We start from the raw sequence: 20,490 nt of genomic DNA on the forward strand, positions 1-20,490 counted from the left end.
TATTTCTAACAAAACTGAAAACGGGGTCGTGACTGGGAGTAGTCGCTATCAGCACGGTCAATAAATTCGTTTCGATAAGTTTCTTCGGAAGTCCGATTTGGGATAATTACCTCTAAAATGAATATATACAGAGAGACTAAGAATAATAATATAATTTATTCAAAATTTACTTTACTACAAAATATTTATAGTTTCAATTAGTAGTAGATATTTCATTATCACTCTTTTGCTAAGTTCAGGCGACTCCTCCTTCAACCACGATGTTAGTTATCACGCCCTAATTCGTTTTTCAGAATTGGCGACCGTGACAGGATTTTCTGCAATTTGGTAATATAATTCGATAATTTTCCAGGCATAGTCCAGAAGGGACCCATACTTAGTTCGGTCGTACCTTAAGGATTGGAGGTTACGTTTCTGAAGCCTTTCGATATGTTCATTACAATATTCTTCTTTAAAAAGGATCAGAAAGTCGCTGTATGTATTGATTCTATATTTGACGGATGCAAACCATGCGCCTGAATCTGCCACTAGACGCTTCTCTACTATCTGTAAGCGTTCTCTGTCATTTAACCGATACATTTCCAGATACTGTTGTAGTCTTCGTAGGAAGACACGAGGCAAGCCATTAGTGATATTTTCGTCAAACGTAGGGAACGTTCGATATCCCTCAACGAAACTTTGGAACTCATACTACTGTCAGCAGAAGAGTAATTTAAACGAATGAAAGCAATAACTTGGATAAACGAAGTAGTCACCGGATTCGCCACTGACGACGTTGTAGCAATGCTATATGTACCTCGGTAACTAAAGGGGACTCTGTTAGTCGAGTCGACTATGTGGGGTTCCATCTTCGGACCAACCGCGTTCGTGAGCAACGACTCAGCACGGCACCCTTCCCCTCTTCCCGGCAACACACTATATGACGGCATACCTCCCAGCAGAGAGGGCGCCTTAACACTAGTGACAGTAGTTGTCAAAACACCTGTCTGAGCAGGCATGTTATGGCTTTCTAACCAAGGTTTTAACCTTGACTGATGCGGAAGATAGTGCATTGCAGTACCCCATGCATCAGCTGACACTTGATTTTCATTCTCAGTACTAAATGTGATTGTTCTCCCGGGAATGTATTCGGAAAATCGTTACCGGGGAAAGGGTAGGATACATATAAATGATTGGGATAATGCACTAATTGATATTTACATACATTTACATATATTAAACATAGTAAAATTATATATTAGCTATACTTATTAAATAGATAAAACCAGATAAATGCATTAGATAAATACGTGTCAGGCCTGACTTATTAATTAATACACACAACTTAATTATGTATAGAAAGATTTAATATTAAAATATGTAACTGAAATATCAAAGCAAGGTAACGAAGTGCCCCTTGCATATACCCATTCCAATAAAAAAAAGAAAAAAGAAAAAGAAAAAATTCTTTCCTCCAAACTGTGCATGTGAATTTATAGTCTCGAAACAGTCACTTTGAAACTCTCACTGATCAAAAAATCACAATTTCACTGTAAAAATAAATTGAATTTACACATTTTAAAAGCACTTTAATTCTCTTGAGGAATAATATCCCTTCACTGTTTATTGTCTCGTACCGTTCTTAATGAAAGAAATAATTTTCAAAAAAAAATCACTTTAAATAATTCTCGAATACAATTTACACAAATCACTCTTCACTGTTCTCTTGAATTTCTCAGAAAATATCACTATATCACTAAGAAATTCAATTTCTTCTTGACGTCTTCTGCACCTTCAGAGGGAATTGGGAACACCAGATTCTTACCTGGAGTATTTGGGAGTGACTCACAGTCCAATTCTTCTCCATCAGTAATGAGATCAAGAACAAACTCATCCTCGACGTGGGCTACGCTCGAGGATCCACCACCTGACGTTTCTCCAACTGCAGCCTTGTTAGCCTTTTCCCGTAAAAGGCTTTGGTAGTATTTCCGAGCAGATTTTTGAAACTGAACAGCTCGTATTTCCTTCAAGGTATATTCCGCTTCGTTTTTCTGAAATTTTTTGGCTTGCACCTCACCAGATTTATCACTTAAAAGCAACCTTCTTTTATTGTTCTTTGGTGCATCTACGTGAAACAAAAGTTCTAATTCGAAACTTGATCCAGCTTTAGGGCGAGCTGCCACGAAAACATTTCTCGAAGTTTTTGGCTTCTTGAATAATCCTGCCATTTTATCTTACTAAAAGAAATCTTACGATGCCTACACCAAAAAAGTAACTGTTCAACTGGTGGACTGCCAGGCTAAATTCCTAACCTCTAGCTAATTTTCAAAAAAAATGTATATATATATATATAACAAACATGGGTGAAAGAACTTTAAATAATCTCTTCCGTAGGGTGTCTTATTTTTCCCCTTGTATGGGTTGTCAAACTCACAAATGGACATCTTTCCGTCGTCAATACACCAGCCGTTCAAAGAAATAAACAATGCAATTCTTGTTTTCGATAGGAAATCTCTTCCAACCAGACATGTTTTCAGAAGGTCTCTCAAAAGGTAGAACTTCTGCCTTACCATATGCCCATAATATTCTATATTTACAATGACACTTTCTTCAGCCATTGTAGTTCCTTTCGCTAAACAAAGCGACAAAAATTCTTTTCTGAATGTGGACCCTCTATTTTTCCATATTTTCGCTTCTTCCTCGTCAATGAAAGAGAGCTGACTTCCTGTATCGCAATAAAGAAGAACATCCCTCCCAAGAATTGAAGCTTTTATGAGAGGTTCAGTGTCCCTTCCCTGAATTGCCTTTTTTCCTCGCAGCGCTAAAAAAGGATCCCTGTCTTTGTTTTTCCCTCCTTCTTTTTCTGCTTTTACAACAGCAGGTGCATTACAACCAACACCGTTAGAGCTTTTGGGACAACGTGACCCTCAAAATTTCTTAACTTGAGTATCTTCTGCCTCTGTTTCTGGTTCTATAAACCTAGTAAGAGGAGAATCATTCTGAAAACACCAAGAATTCCTTGAGAGGAATATATTAATTCCAGCCTTGGCAATGAAATCTGCACCTAGTACCAACTCGATATTCTGGTCTTCCAAAACGTAAAACTTATGTGAAAACTTCCTTCCTTTTATAAAAAACGTAGGATACACTATCTGCCTAGTCTTTGCCTGTCCCGACGCTAATAATACAGTATCGTTTATTCGCCTTGTTTTCGCTCATTTCTGAACCCATTGCTTACAAGTCTGTTGGTTTACAAGACATATAAACGAGCCACTATCAAGATAACAGTCCTTTATCTGCCCATAGAAACGCCCAAAAATATATGGTGGAACGTTTTTTCCCTTAGCAATTTTCCTAGGAAACTTCATTACAGACGCAGTGATCCGGTGCTTATTTTCGTGGTTTACAATCTTTTTCCTGCTCGGGCATTCAAAACGTTTGTGACCAAATCCCGCACAAGCATGGCATTTAATTACAGGTTTTTCTTTCTTTTCCTGCCTAATTTCACTCTGTTCTTTTGTCCTCCTACTAAAGTACGATGGGGGTTTTATCTCCGGTTCTGCTTCTACTTCTAAAGGACTCCTTTTAATGGCGGCAATCTGAAAGCTATCTCCCTTCCCAGCATAGTGCTGTCTTGTGTAATTATAATTTTCTAACAAAAATGCTTGCACTTTTAAAGCGTATTCTTCAAGCTCCCTCAGATTTCTTAATTCCTTTTCATGCAAATACTGCTTGAATTTCGGATGAGCTTTACAAACTATCTTTTGAATTTATTCAGCTTCCGGAATTTGCCTTCTTGGCGGGAAAAAAGTAACACCATTTCCCTTATAAATGTCGCTAGAGATTCGTCAGGTTGCTGAATCCTAGCTGCCAATTGACTTTCTATCTCACTCTCATAATTGAAACTAAAATATTCCTGTAAAAGACTGTTTCTAAATTCTCCAAAACTAGAGAACTTCTCCTTGAAATTAAACCATTTCTTCGCATCTGCCTGCAATAGCTTAGGAATTACCTTCTCTAACATTTCCTCTAATGAAATATTCTTACTTTTCGCATAGTCCACTACATTTTCAAGGAAATCAAAACGATTCTCTGATACCTCACCGGAAAATGAAGGAAGCGTTATTTTAACTTCGTCTAAACTCCTACAGTTACAACCTCGCTGACTGTTTTCTCCTTGATTTGCCCCTCTGAGATTTCTTATCTCTTGTACTATATCTTCCACACCTATCTGGGCTTCGAACCCTATTCCCAGAGCTGTCTTTAGCACATTTAAATCCACCATATTCTCCATGTTTCCCCTATGCGTTGCTCTCATTTTTCAACTCAATCCCGGACGGGCCCCCACTGTGTAAGGTAAAAAAAAATAAGAATATATTATATATTCGTTATCTTTATCTATTTATAGGTATCGCTTTATGTCTATATTAAACTATATTCCTAATCGATATTCTTTATCTCACCACTCTTACGAGTCTGCCATTTTTACCTTACAACAAAAAAGAAAGAAATTCCAAAGAAATAATTCGTCCGCTCACTGTTGTCTAGGTAACAGGTTCAAAAATACGATTGAGTTAAAAATAACAAGTCAAAAGATTTACGGAGAATAACTAGATTTATTAAGCTTAATGTTTCTCTAATTTAGGTAAGGTGAGTGACTAGAAATCTGAGATTCAAAGGACGTTACTTCGCCCTTGTAAAATTAATCCTTAATATTTTGCTCGACTTCCCAAAAACTCATCATGAGAGTTCAAGGAGCACAAACTCTAATTTAAATATCACTAAAAACATAAAAATAAAAGACTTCTCTAATAATTCTTTGGGAACTGCGGTAATATGGAAACTAGTACTCTCTCTACTCTAGGTCCATATTCCTTACTTTCAAAGACTGCTTAACTTCACTTAGTAACAGTCCGGCCTAAACCTGGTTTGGACTCTCAATACTCTGAGAAATCCAGAAAAAGGAAACTAGCTAAAATCTTAAAGATAGGTAACTTAGGAAATTAGGAGAAGCAGCCGTCACTCATGGCCCAGCTATATTACGTCTTCCATTCAAGACTCTAGGTTAAAAGGTGAACACACACTCTAATACTTTCAAACTCGAAAGTCGCAGTGTGAAAACAACAAACACCAGCCAAGCCTCACTATTGCCTGACTGTACGGGAAACGAAACCAAATCGCAACTTGGATTCTATTTTAATGGGAAAAACCTCCAGCACCTGGAGAGTTTCAAAACCTAAGTGTTCTGGGTTCACTCTCTCCCTAGGGTTACCCCAAGAGCAAAGCACTTTTCACTCCTTCTAACCTTTAACTAGAGCCCAGTTAAGTCATTACTCTGACGTAGAGCTCAAAAATCCTACTTCATTCTTTAATTCCTATTCCTAACTCTGGAATTCACCTAAGTTACGGCCAGAGACCACTTTCTCTAGCGGGACTGGAAGCCACGGACTAACATATCCACTGGACAACCAGTAACTAATCTAAAGGACAAATTCCCAGGAAAAAGCTCTCTTGCTAATTCCCTTCGGACTGAACAGCCACCAGCATCGGCCCTCTACTGTACAGGCCTCCTTAGCTGAAACAGCGAAAGCCATAAAAAAAATCCGCCTTTTTATATGTTTTGCCGGGGACAGAAAAAATGAAGAAAAATTTAAGTATTAACGGTTCTAGAAGCTTCTACAGCAGTGGAAAATTACTGGAAAAGAATGAAAGAAAAGTGAAATCTTCAAAAAACTAGCCTCTCTACCAGGTCTATAATCAAATGGGAGCGAGAGTAATACTGGATCTAACTAACTGAATCTTAATCTTAAAAGAAAATTTTGCATATATAAATGATTGGGATAATGCACTAATTGATATTTACATACATTTACATATATTAAACATAGTAAAATTATATATTAGCTATACTTATTAAATAGATAAAACCAGATAAATGCATTAGATAAATACGTGTCAGGCCTGACTTATTAATTAATACACACAACTTAATTATGTATAGATAGATTTAATATTAAAATATGTAACTGAAATATCAAAGCAAGGTAACGAAGTGCCCCTTGCATATACCCATTCCAATAAAAAAAAGAAAAAGAAAAAATTCTTTCCTCCAAACTGTGCATGTGAGTTTATAGTCTCGAAACAGTCACTTTGAAACTCTCACTGATCAAAAAATCACAATTTCACTGTAAAAATAAATTGAATTTACACATTTTAAAAGCACTTTAATTCTCTTGAGGAATAATATCCCTTCACTGTTTATTGTCTCGTACCGTTCTTAATGAAAGAAATAATTTTCAAAAAAAATCACTTTAAATAATTCTCGAATACAATTTACACAAATCACTCTTCACTGTTCTCTTGAATTTCTCAGAAAATATCACTATATCACTAAGAAATTCAATTTCTTCTTGACGTCTTCTGCACCTTCAGAGGGAATTGGGAACACCAGATTCTTACCTGGAGTATTTGGGAGTGACTCACAGTCCAATTCTTCTCCATCAGTAATGAGATCAAGAACAAACTCATCCTCGACGTGGGCTACGCTCGAGGATCCACCACCTGACGTTTCTCCAACTGCAGCCTTGTTAGCCTTTTCCCGTAAAAGGCTTTGGTAGTATTTCCGAGCCGATTTTTGAAACTGAACAGCTCGTATTTCCTTCAAGGTATATTCCGCTTCGTTTTTCTGAAATTTTTTGGCTTGCACCTCACCAGATTTATCACTTAAAAGCAACCTTCTTTTATTGTTCTTTGGTGCATCTACGTGACACAAAAGTTCTAATTCGAAACTTGATCCAGCTTTAGGGCGAGCTGCCATGAAAACATTTCTCGAAGTTTTTGGCTTCTTGAATAATCCTGCCATTTTATCTTACTAAAAGAAATCTTACGATGCCTACACCAAAAAAGTTACTTTCAACTGGTGGACTGCCAGGCTAAATCCCTAACCTCTAGCTAATTTTCAAAAAAAAATGTATATATATATATAACAAACATGGGTGAAAGAACTTTAAATAATCTCATCCGTAGGGTGTCTTATTTTTCCCCTTGTATGGGTTGTCAAACTCACAAATGGACATCTTTCCGTCGTCAATACACCAGCCGTTCAAAGAAATAAACAATGCAATTCTTGTTTTCGATAGGAAATCTCTTCCAACCAGACATGTTTTCAGAAGGTCTCTCAAAAGGTAGAACTTCTGCCTTACCATATGCCCATAATATTCTATATTTACAATGACACTTTCTTCAGCCATTGTAGTTCCTTTCGCTAAACAAAGCGACAAAAATTCTTTTCTGAATGTGGACCCTCTATTTTTCCATATTTTCGCTTCTTCCTCGTCAATGAAAGAGAGCTGACTTCCTGTATCGCAATAAAGAAGAACATCCCTCCCAAGAATTGAAGCTTTTATGAGAGGTTCAGTGTCCCTTCCCTGAATTGCCTTTTTTCCTCGCAGCGCTAAAAGAGGATCCCTGTCTTTGTTTTTCCCTCCTTCTTTTTCTGCTTTTACAACAGCAGGTGCATTACAACCAACACCGTTAGAGCTGTTGGGACAACGTGACCCTCAAAATTTCTTAACTTGAGTATCTTCTGCCTCTGTTTTTGGTTCTATAAACCTAGTAAGAGGAGAATCATTCTGAAAACACCAAGAATTCCTTGAGAGGAAAATATTAATTCCAGCCTTGGCAATGAAATCTGCACCTAGTACCAACTCGATATTCTGGTCTTCCAAAACGTAAAACTTATGTGAAAACTTCCTTCCTTTTATAAAAAACGTAGGATACACTATCTGCCTAGTCTTTGCCTGTCCCGACGCTAATAATACAGTATCGTTTATTCGCCTTGTTTTCGCTCATTTCTGAACCCATTGCTTACAAGTCTGTTGGTTTACAAGACATATAAACGAGCCACTATCAAGATAACAGTCCTTTATCTGCCCATAGAAACGCCCAAAAATATATGGTGGAACGTTTTTTCCCTTAGCAATTTTCCTAGGAAACTTCATTACAGACGCAGTGATCCGGTGCTTATTTTCGTGGTTTACAATCTTTTTCCTGCTCGGGCATTCAAAACGTTTGTGACCAAATCCCGCACAAGCATGGCATTTAATTACAGGTTTTTCTTTCTTTTCCTGCCTAATTTCACTCTGTTCTTTTGTCCTCCTACTAAAGTACGCTGGGGGTTTTATCTCCGGTTCTGCTTCTACTTCTAAAGGACTCATTTTAATGGCGGCAATCTGAAAGCTATCTCCCTTCCCAGCATAGTGCTGTCTTGTGTAATTATAATTTTCTAACAAAAATGCTTGCACTTTTAAAGCGTATTCTTCAAGCTCCCTCAGATTTCTTAATTCCTTTTCATGCAAATACTGCTTGAATTTCGGATGAGCTTTACAAACTATCTTTTGAATTTATTCAGCTTCCGGAATTTGCCTTCTTGGCGGGAAAAAAGTAACACCATTTCCCTTATAAATGTCGCTAGAGATTCGTCAGGTTGCTGAATCCTAGCTGCCAATTGACTTTCTATCTCACTCTCATAATTGAAACTAAAATATTCCTGTAAAAGACTGTTTCTAAATTCTCCAAAACTAGAGAACTTCTCCTTGAAATTAAACCATTTCTTCGCATCTGCCTGCAATAGCTTAGGAATTACCTTCTCTAACATTTCCTCTAATGAAATATTCTTACTTTTCGCATAGTCCACTACATTTTCAAGGAAATCAAAACGATTCTCTGATACCTCACCGGAAAATGAAGGAAGCGTTATTTTAACTTCGTCTAAACTCCTACAGTTACAACCTCGCTGACTGTTTTCTCCTTGATTTGCCCCTCTGAGATTTCTTATCTCTTGTACTATATCTTCCACACCTATCTGGGCTTCGAACCCTATTCCCAGAGCTGTCTTTAGCACAATTAAATCCACCATATTCTCCATGTTTCCCCTATGCGTTGCTCTCATTTTTCAACTCAATCCCGGACGGGCCCCCACTGTGTAAGGTAAAAAAAATAAGAATATATTATATATTCGTTATCTTTATCTATTTATAGGTATCGCTTTATGTCTATATTAAACTATATTCCTAATCGATATTCTTTATCTCACCACTCTTACGAGTCTGCCATTTTTACCTTACAACAAAAAAGAAAGAAATTCCAAAGAAATAATTCGTCCGCTCACTGTTGTCTAGGTAACAGGTTCAAAAATACGATTGAGTTAAAAATAACAAGTCAAAAGATTTACGGAAAATAACTACTTCCCTCCGAAGAAACTTATCGAAGAAACTTATCGAAACGAATTTATTGACCGTGCTGATAGCGACTACTCCCAGTCACGACCCCGTTTTCAGTTTTGTTGGAAATAACAAAAGAAAGAGTGAGAAGGAAAAGGAGGGGAAGGAATTAGGAAGAAGAAGAAAAGAAAAGAAAAGGAAAAGGAAAGATTGAGGATTTTAAAGGAGAATGGATTACTGGATGATTTAAGAGATATAGTAATGAACTCGAATGGTTATTATCCGGTAAATCATTCCAAATACTATTAGTGGAGAATCAATTTTGAAGTGATTTGGAAGAGACACATGTTCATACATACAACCCCGACCTGGATCCAAGCAACCGCTCCGATCGGTTGCCCAAACCCAGTCCAGGTGTGGAGAAAAATGGAATTTAATTCTTTGTAATTTAATCTCAAACAATAATTGATAACTATCCAATATCTGAACTCCGTAATCTGAGATCGACCCCACATATGAATTAGCCGAAGGAAAAAATATTATCAACTCAATATATGTATATATTGCATCAATAGGAGTTTCAATTTCTCTGAAAGAAAAAATGTCGTCTTCTGGCTCATTCTGTTATTTTGGTTTCACTCCTAGAGCCGACTTTAAATTTGTTAGTAGCGGTCTTTCATGACCTCGGTTATTTACCTTAACACACACATTAAATCATGACACATATGTTATAAACGTTAATACGACAAGACAGTATAACTTAAACTAAATTCTATCATACATTCACACGCTCACTCACACAGGACAGTGTATATATCGTTAAAGAAAAATATTTTTGCTACGATTTTATATAATATTTGTTACATTAATGGAGGAAAAGAATAAAGAAAAAAAGTTATTGAAAGAACAATTTCTTAGTTATGTGTCAACTGAATACATAAAGTTATACCTTCATAAGTCATTTCTTGGAATTTAGCTTCATATATTTAATTACATTGACGAAAGAAAGGAAAAAAAGTTAGTATAATTACATATACCACGTTTCAGGCATGCTAAATCAAATTTATACTTCACAACATAAACGAAGAAGACATTCATATTTATATTTAAAAAAATGAACAAAGAGGAAAGCAAAAAAACTTTTATATATAATGAAAATCTTTATGAGTCTCTATCTCATGTCGAGACATTAAAAAAAAAGTACCCTTATACGTCCTGTAGCGTATCTCAAACTCGAGCATTCGAGATCACTGTTAATGCACTAAAGGTAGTGTCCAACACATTTCGCTCGATTTAATTTAGTTTATGTTTATACACATATATATTGCTTTATAATAACCATTTGTCCAGTATACACGAACTACCAGTTTGTAGCTGTATTTGCATACTGAAAATTCCACCCATCTAGGGATTTCAACGACAACATTTGGTCAGAGGAGGATTCTCCTCTTGGTTCAGTCCATTTTTGAATTCATTATTTAATAACTCCAGGTTACTAGTTAGTCATTCATCACTGGGACACATCATAACACTTTATTCGTGAATTACGTATAACCGTTACGTATAGTAGTCATATTCGAGAAAATCTTTAATAGTTGGGAGGATTATGGTGATTTATATCGTGGCAAACACTGGTTAAGTCATAGGATACACACTGGAAAACAGGGGGGATTCTAGGTACAGTTTTCCAAAAAAGAAATTTCTGGTTGATCACTAAAGGATAATATTTGTTGAGGGATTGGATTACGTTTTAGACCTGCCGTTATTTTGAAATGCATGCTATTGAAACTGTTTACATTACTGATCACTAGTTACATTTATTCTGAACAAAGAAAATTATTTAAATTCGCGGCGGTATTCTTAAAAAGAAAATTAAGCTATATCATTCCATTCGTCGGAAAACATTACTTAAAACCCATGGCAACCAATAAACGTATGGGGCAGATGCGGTGCTCTTACATATATCCATATTATAAATTTAACATTTTACATTTCACTTTAATATTCTATATTTCATACATATTTACATTTCGACGTCTCTCTCTCTGTATATATATTTAACACACGCGCACACATTTAATTACATAACCCCAACAATAATTTGTCCAAGAAGAAGGTTGCAACATTACACCAAGAAACAAAACTTCCGACATATCATCATAAAATATTCAATTGGAGAGTAGATCAAAGAAAGAAAAAAAAATAATGAGGCAGGCACGTAACACAGAACATTCTTAAATATTATACATGAACATGTATAAACAAAACAATTTTTATCTTAACTTTGGGCCCAATATTACAACAACATTCACGGAAATCAAATAAATGGAAAGTGACCACTGGATCAAAAAGAAATCCCAGACGGACAATGGTGAAGGAATGGAAGTGGAAATTACGGTGTACCGAATCGTTACCCACTTCGGCGATGGGTCAAATATAATGTAAACCCAGTCTCTAACTATTTCATCAAACGAATCGTATCTCGAGATGTCTCAGCTGGTCATTTCGGTTAAAAAAAATATATTATACATTAATTCATTGATATATTATACTTTCAAAATCGGGGGGGAAGGTTGAAAATTTAAAAAAAACCTTTAGAGAAGGAGTAGAAGAATAGGTAGAAGAGAGGAGACAGAACACTACAACTACGAAAGATAAGTGGTCGAATTTGCGTATACAACATACTATAACCAAATATTCTCTTTTATGCCAAAAGGAGTTCGGCTTACCAAGTAAATAGCCGAAAAGAGATGTCTGCAAAGTCGAGACTAGTCTGTGTCCTCGATGGGATTTTCGGAAAGACAAAGGCTTTAGGGAAATCCCACCACTCACCGTATCCGGTCAGCGCCCTTGCAGATCCCGGAAATCCACCGGAAGGTTAGAGAAGGCGTTAATTTAGAATTTCAAAAAGGAAAAAAAATCATCCGACCTCTCGGAAAGTAAAAGAATCCAGAATAGTAATGAAATTAGAGGGAAAAAATAGCTAAGATGTCCCTAATTAGTAATTTACCAAAATAAAAAAAGTATTAAATAAACTGAATTTTGGATCGGTGATTTCAATGACCAAGCATCACCGATGGCTACCCTGCGCAGACATGCCACAGTCTGGGACGTCGTTAATTTCCATCAACTAATTAAACTGAGAAAAGAAACGAAAATACTTAAGAGGGTCATGGGTCGACGTCCGGGTACGCGAATGACCTAGATATTAATTTGATTTGCCCCGTCTGTCCTATTCAGTCTACAAACACTGTATGGTAGCGTAATGTGAAGAAAAAAATCTCAGAGTCATAGGATCTTCTCTTTCATAACCGACTGAAAACATAATTCACAACAGCCCAAATCGCCAACTATTTGGTATCATGATCGATGAACAATTACATTTAGTTAGCCATTACATGATGCTATCCCTACCCTGCTGTCAGACGAGATTGTTTATAAATAAATACTACTGTTATGGCATACTCAACTGCGAGAGGTCCCGGGTTCAAATCCCGGACGAGCCCCCATTTGTGACGATTTGCAGACTCCATTTTTAATTATTTAGCTCGTAATTTCCACAAAAGATGAGATCTGCTCGCACTATAAGTTAGTGGATGTCACAAAAGTATTATAAACAAATTACACCATGACTTTCATGGGAAAAGTGGATTAACCTAGGGGAAATGACAACATAAATTGAAATTATTTAGTTTATTACACAACTAAAATGGTAGTATATCAACATTAATTTAGGTATTTTACAAAAGTAATTAATAAAAGTAGTGATATTTGCTAATTCCCTTCGGACTGAACAGCCACCAGCATCGGCCCTCTACTGTACAGGCCTCATTAGCTGAAACAGCGAAAGCCATAAAAAAATCCGCCTTTTTATATATTTTGCCGGGGACAGAAAAAATGAAGAAAAATTTAAGTATTAACGGTTCTAGAAGCTTCTACAGCAGTGGAAAATTACTGGAAAAGAATGAAAGAAAAGTGAAATCTTCAAAAAACTAGCCTCTCTACCTGGTCTATAATCAAATGGAAGCGAGAGTAATACTGGATCTAACTAACTGAATCTTAATCTTAAAAGAAAATTCTGCATATATAAATGATTGGGATAATGCACTAATTGATATTTACATACATTTACATATATTAAACATAGTAAAATTATATATTAGCTATACTTATTAAATAGATAAAACCACATAAACGCATTAGATAAATACGTGTCAGGCCTGACTTATTAATTAATACACACAACTTAATTATGTATAGATAAATTTAATATTAAAATATGTAACTGAAATATCAAAGCAAGGTAACGAAGTGCCCCTTGCATATACCCATTCCAACAAAAAAAAGAAAAAAGAAAAAGAAAAAATTCTTTCCTCCAAACTGGGCATGTGAGTTTATAGTCTCGAAACAGTCACTTTGAAACTCTCACTGATCAAAAAATCACAATTTCACTGTAAAAATAAATTGAATTTACACATTTTAAAAGCACTTCAATTCTCTTGAGGAATAATATCCCTTCACTGTTTATTGTCTCGTACCGTTCTTAATGAAAGAAATAATTTTCAAAAAAAAATCACTTTAAATAATTCTCGAATACAATTTACACAAATCACTCTTCACTGTTCTCTTGAATTTCTCAGAAAATATCAGTATATCACTAAGAAATTCAATTTCTTCTTGACGTCTTCTGCACCTTCAGAGGGAATTGGGAACACCAGATTCTTACCTGGAGTATTTGGGAGTGACTCACAGTCCAATTCTTCTCCATCAGTAATGAGATCAAGAACAAACTCATCCTCGACGTGGACTACGCTCGAGGATCCACCACCTGACGTTTCTCCAACTGCAGCCTTGTTAGCCTTTTCCCGTAAAAGGCTTTGGTAGTATTTCCGAGCCGATTTTTGAAACTGAACAGCTCGTATTTCCTTCAAGGTATATTCCGCTTCGTTTTTCTGAAATTTTTTGGCTTGCACCTCACCAGATTTATCACTTAAAAGCAACCTTCTTTTATTGTTCTTTGGTGCATCTACGTGACACAAAAGTTCTAATTCGAAACTTGATCCAGCTTTAGGGCGAGCTGCCACGAAAACATTTCTCGAAGTTTTTGGCTTCTTGAATAATCCTGCCATTTTATCTTACTAAAAGAAATCTTACGATGCCTACACCAAAAAAGTTACTTTCAACTGGTGGACTGCCAGGCTAAATCCCTAACCTCTAGCTAATTTTCAAAAAAAATGTATATATATATATTAGGGATGGCCAATTCCGGAATTTTTACTTTCCGGAATCCGGAAAGTAAAATCGGAAAATTCCGGAATTCGGAAAAATTCCGGATTTCGGAAAAATTCCGGGTTTCGGAAAAAATCCGGAATTCAGAAAAATTCCGGATTTCGGAAAAATTCCGGAATTCGGAAGAAATCCGGAATTCAGAAAAAATCCGGAATTCGGAAAAAATCCGGAATTCGGGAAAATTCCGGATTTCGGAAAAAAATCCGGAATTCGGAAAAATTCCGGAATTTGGAAGAAAATCCGGAATTCGGAAAAAATCCGGATTTTGGAAAAATTCCGGATTTCGGAAAAATTCCGGAATTCAGAAAAATATATTTTCTTTTTGTAATCCTAAGAATTTTGTTCAAATGCAAACGAACAAATTTCCTTTTTGTAATCCTAAGAATGTATGATGCAAGTTAAGCTGAAACTTACATCCTAAAGTATACACTACTCAATCTTCCCATGGTTAATGAGATGTAGTCCAAAAGTACGATGTACTCCTAATATTTAATTTTTGTTTTACTGTGATATTGTCCAGAGGTAAGACATATATCACACTGAGATAAACAACTTGACATAATGTAGATGTTATCATACGTAGTTTTCCAGAAAATCGTGAGAAACGATTTTTTATGAAGTTAAAATATGCGTCGCTTGTTGCCAGTGTGATGCAATTGATAACTTTTATGCTGGAATAGTCTTATTATTATTATTATTATTATTATTATTATTATTATTATTATTATTATCATCATTATTATTATTATTATTATTATTATTATTATTATTATTATTATTATTATTATTATTATTATTATTATTATTATTAACCGTTTATGTACTGTAAAAGAAAAATATGAACCGTTAAGTAGTAGATTTTATCTGTTGTTTTTTGATATCTTCTAACAGTAATAACAAATTGCTTGTAAATACGCAATGATTATCAAGGACAATGGCATATTAATGTAAGGACTACTCTGCAGACTAGCAATAAACAATAAACAATAACAAATAAACAATAGTCCCAAAAAAAAAAAAGTAACTAACTTGGGCACGTCAGAATGTTCGCGAGAATATAGGGACGCATTGAGACTAGCAAAAAACGTGGTGTTATTATTACTCAAAGGGCCGTACGATGGAGGCTTTAACGTTAATGTTAATGGCACCAATGAGCACTTACTTGCTCTAACGGTTAACCTCATTTTTGAGATGATTCTTAGAAGTGGGCGTGTTGGCATGCAGTTGGAGTACTAACGATTTGCGTCACTATCGAACACTAACGTAGCACTAGCGACGTTTAAAGTCGAAATTGGAGTCATAAGTGGCTTGTCAACTTCACGGACATTATATTTTCCTTGAATGCGAGAATTTTGCGCCCGGGAAATTTGCGCCCTACCACAAAAATAGGAAAAAATGCGCTCGCAATATATTTGCACTGGGATGTTTGCGCCCTACCCCAAAAAGAGGGGAAAATGCGCCGGCTATATATTTGCACTGAGATGTTAGCGCCCTACAATTCAACTTATTGTATTGTGTAAAGTAACTTCCACTCGCACTTGAACCAGGCTTGCCTCTCATCGTCTCAGTGAGTTACTCCATCCGTTATAATATTCCGAACAAATGAAAAAAATACAATTTTAGTTCACTAAAGGGCAATCCATACAAATACAATTTTTCATTATACTACAAAATTTACAATAAACGTATAAATGACTGATATATAATTATTTATTAATATAATCAAAGAGTATAATTTAATCTACACAAGGCTGTTTGGCTCTACCCAGATATCTCTGTTCACAATCCTTGCGAGTTGTTTGGCTTTTCAGGACACAAAATATAGAAAAGAAAATGTAAAGTGAATGTAAAATCAGTTCAGTAATATTATCAAGAAAACTATGTACTTCCATGCGCAAAAAAAAAAAAAAAAAAAAAATGCGCGTATACTGTAACTGACGATTTTTCGTATTTATTCCATTTTCCTTACGTTTATAGGTAAAATTCAGTTATTAGTATGTGGAGATAATAGAAAGCAATCCATCTAAGGAGATATTTCCAAAAAATATAATAAAATAATAAAAATATAAGCAAAAAACAAAATTATGCTCGGTTTTGTGTATACTGGCAACGATGATTTCTAGGGATCTTTTCAGTAGCAGAGCATGATTGCGGAGGGAATTCAGTAGGGGAGTCGAGGAGTTGGATCAAGGATCAAGGATAGTGGACTAAAATGTTGCATTTATTGGTTAAAACCTAGTGTGTAGATTGCCTGCGAAATATAAATTAGCTTCTGTAACTAAGATGTCGTACGAAAATATAGAATTAAACAGAAAAACTCTTATCTTAAGGTTCGAAGCGATACGGACCATGGTTATGAAGATTATGTCTTTTAAAAAAAAAGAGCCAACACCACGTAACCTCAGTGGTTAGGTGGATAGAGTGGCGGACTTGAAGTTATTTCATTATTTTGACACCACATCGTATCCCATCCCATCCCATCCCATTTTTTTTTTTTTTTACAAAACATTATAGGAAGTGTATAATTTTGATGTTAATAAGAACCGAAACAATATAATAAGGAAATAATTTATTGATAGTATCCTTTAATCGACGTATTTATTCTGTATTAAAATACGTGTACTATTGGAAACAGTTATTGTTTTCAGTTTATAGTCTTGTATGTTACTTCCCGTTCTTGAACAGCAGACAACTCACTTCGGGTTTGTGTGTCTGGAACAGGAAAAAGGAGTATATTTCTACATTATATAGTAGCGTGAAAAACTGATATTAAAATGATATAACAAACAGGCATAAGCTTGTTTTCTAGCATGGCAACACATTAAACGTAACTCATTAAATTTTGGGAATTACAAATTATCACCTTACGTGTCGCTGTATTCCTATTCTTTTTCTCGTTCAAGCGACGAAAGAAGAAATTGTAGTATTTAAATAATAGTGATAAAAATCGAATTCGAGATTTCAATGACTTCCAGTTTCACGTCCTCACATATCGAAAAAGTTATTTTGATGTCTGTCCATCTGTTCGTTTGTCGGTTCGTCACGCTTTTACATGCATTCAAATAGAGGCCATACTGTTCGACGTATCTGGACCGAATTCTAGACGAATTTTTTATAACACTTTATCGTTTCGAATTCTATATCCTCCGACACCTAAAAATAAGGGTAGTTTACTGATGAATGAAAATTTAAAATAATTAAATTGTTTCAAAAACAGCTGTAAAGATTTTGTATAGTATGAATCATTGCTCTGAAAAAAATACATAAGGTGTAATTTACTGTATGGGATGCGTTTTTTCGAACAATTTTCTCAATCACATTTCATAAATAATTGTATCATTAATAACCTAACAATATGACACAACTCGTTCGTCCTGTAAACATTCAGAAGGAGTAGTTTACTCTTCTCCGACGATTTTCCCATTAACGCCTGACGCAATTTTGTTCATATTTCATAAATAAATGTTACATAAATAACCTAATGATATGGTATAATTCCATCATCCTAAAAAGCTAGAAGTGGTATATTACTTTTCGGAGCAAGTAATTACCCTACGATTTTGTCGAGAATGACTCTGGCAATTTTGTTCGTATTTCATAAATAGCATAACTCGTTTGTCCTGAAAAGATACACAAGGGATATTTTATTCTTCGGGATGACTTTTTTGACGATTTCGCAGAAAGTACTCAGACGCTTTTGCTCATAGTTCACATACAATTATTTCCTTAATAATTCTAATATATGGCATATGTTATTTCTAACAGAAATATGACCAATGGGTACTTTACTTTTGGACATAAGTTGCTTTGAACAAAGTTTTCCAAAACACATTATTTTATTCGCATTTCCCAAATAAATGTTTCAGTAATAGCTGCAGCCTAACACGAGTCAGTTTAAGAAATTCGAGCGAGAAAAATCAGTGCGTTTCATCCGTACCCATTCTTAAATATGGGGGGCGCGGTGGCTCAGTGGTAGCCGGTGGGTGTAGCCGAACGGTCTGAGGCGTTAGGCTGATGATCGTAAGGTGAAGCCCATTGGGGGTTCGAGTCCCTCTGAAGAGCAAGGGTGGAATTTTAACTGTCCTCGATGTTTCTGTGTTTGTGTCCCTGTCGTGTCCAATAGTCCTGAGAAGTGGTTAAAATAGAAAAAAATAGTCACGAAGTTTAAAAAAAAGTGGTAGAGTGTTCACCTCTGGTGCTTGGGGTCCCGGGTTCGATCCCAGCCTCCGCCAAGCGAACTTTGTGGTGGACAAACACCGTGCTCGTGGGTTTTCTCGGGGTTCTCCCACTTTCTTCATTCCACCATTTCACGCATCTCTCATTATCACCGTCTCCTTTAGCCTAATCGGCATAACCGTGGGACGTAAAACTCAAAGATTTCATTTCATTTTCATTCTTAAATATATTTTTAAATGTTACACCTAATCACAATTTTCCTAACAAAATCGAAACTTCTATTTAAATGTGCCTTGTTGTGGCCAAATGGTTCAAGTGCATTGGCTCTGGATTTGATTCCCGGTGAGAGTTAGTGTATTTTTATACAACGTTAAGGTATAGGTAATAAGTAGGTGCAAAGAGAAAAGTGTTTAAACAAGCTTAACCAAGCTAATGAATAATACAAAGAAATAATACAATATTACGAAATTATAGAAGAAACGTTGTTAATATTAGATATTTGCGTGTGAGATATCCAAACGATGACTGTCAACTCCAAAGGTAAAAAAGTGAAACATCCAATACCAGGTTAATCAGTGGTCTCTAGGTAAAGCTATCCTACTAGGAAGTGATTGAGATACCAAAAAATGTTGTAATCGCTGGGAGACATGTTAGGAGAATACATTGGGTGAGAGACTTTAACTCATGAATAGTCTGCACCTTTTGTTGGTGTATTGAAGTGCGTAGGTGGTGTGTGTTTGGCACATCGGGTTCCTTTGTTGTTAGTCGCAGCTTTCTAGACCGGATGCAGTTATTCCCGGTAGAAAATACAAGAAAATATACATATCTATTACTATTAAAGTAAATAATTACATTCATTCCCTCAATGTGACACTTATTTGTTTAACTGTATACAGACAGCTGATCCGTGGAAGAATCGTTCATAATAATAAATAAAATAAACTCGACAAATATTCTTGTAAATAATAGGTAAAAGTTTGCGTCACACTGTTCATTTTGCTGGGCACGCCAGTGTGCCCCGTTATCCGGTTGTGGCACACTGGAATATAGGGTATGGCTTTCTAATTTTTCCCAACTATTTTAACTGCTTCAATTGAAATGAATTTATAACAATAAGAGAGTGAATTTAATCTTCTTACCCTTCGATTTAGAAATAAGGTCCGCTAGAATTGTATATATAAAAAATAATAATACTCAAAATTTTATAGAGTAGTTTGTTTTATTCGAAATGACATACTTCCTGCAACTGTTTGGGTTGGAATTATTTGAAGTCAAATCTTTAAGTTTTACGACCCACGGTTATACCGGCTAGGCTAAAGGACACGGTAATGAGAAATGAATGCAATGGTGGAATGAAAAAAGTGGGAGAAAACGGAAGAACCCCGAGAAAACCCATGCACATGGTGTTTCTCCACCACAAAATTCACTTGGTGCGAGATGGGGTCGAACCAAGGATCCCATGCACCAAAGATGAACGCTTTATCACTGAGCTACCGCGGCCCCTCTGAAATTATGTATATTAGAGAGTGACTACTTTATGAAAACTTGATATCGAACACATTTGTTTAAAAATACCAGCTTTTTGAGAAATATTGCTTAATATTCAGAAAAACCTGTCAATAAAATAATAATAATAATAATAATAATAATAATAATAATAATAATAATAATAATAATAATAATAATAATAATAATAACTATTATTATTATTATTATTATTATTATTATTATTATTATTATTATTATTATTATTATTATTATTATTATTATTATTATTAATTAATTAATTAGCTTAAATTAAAAACTCTCTGGACCTAGTGCATTG

This window comes from Thermobia domestica, chromosome 18, assembly GCF_964235325.1.
Source record: "Thermobia domestica chromosome 18, izTheDome1.hap1.1, whole genome shotgun sequence".
Taxonomy (NCBI): Eukaryota; Metazoa; Arthropoda; class Insecta; order Zygentoma; family Lepismatidae; genus Thermobia; species Thermobia domestica.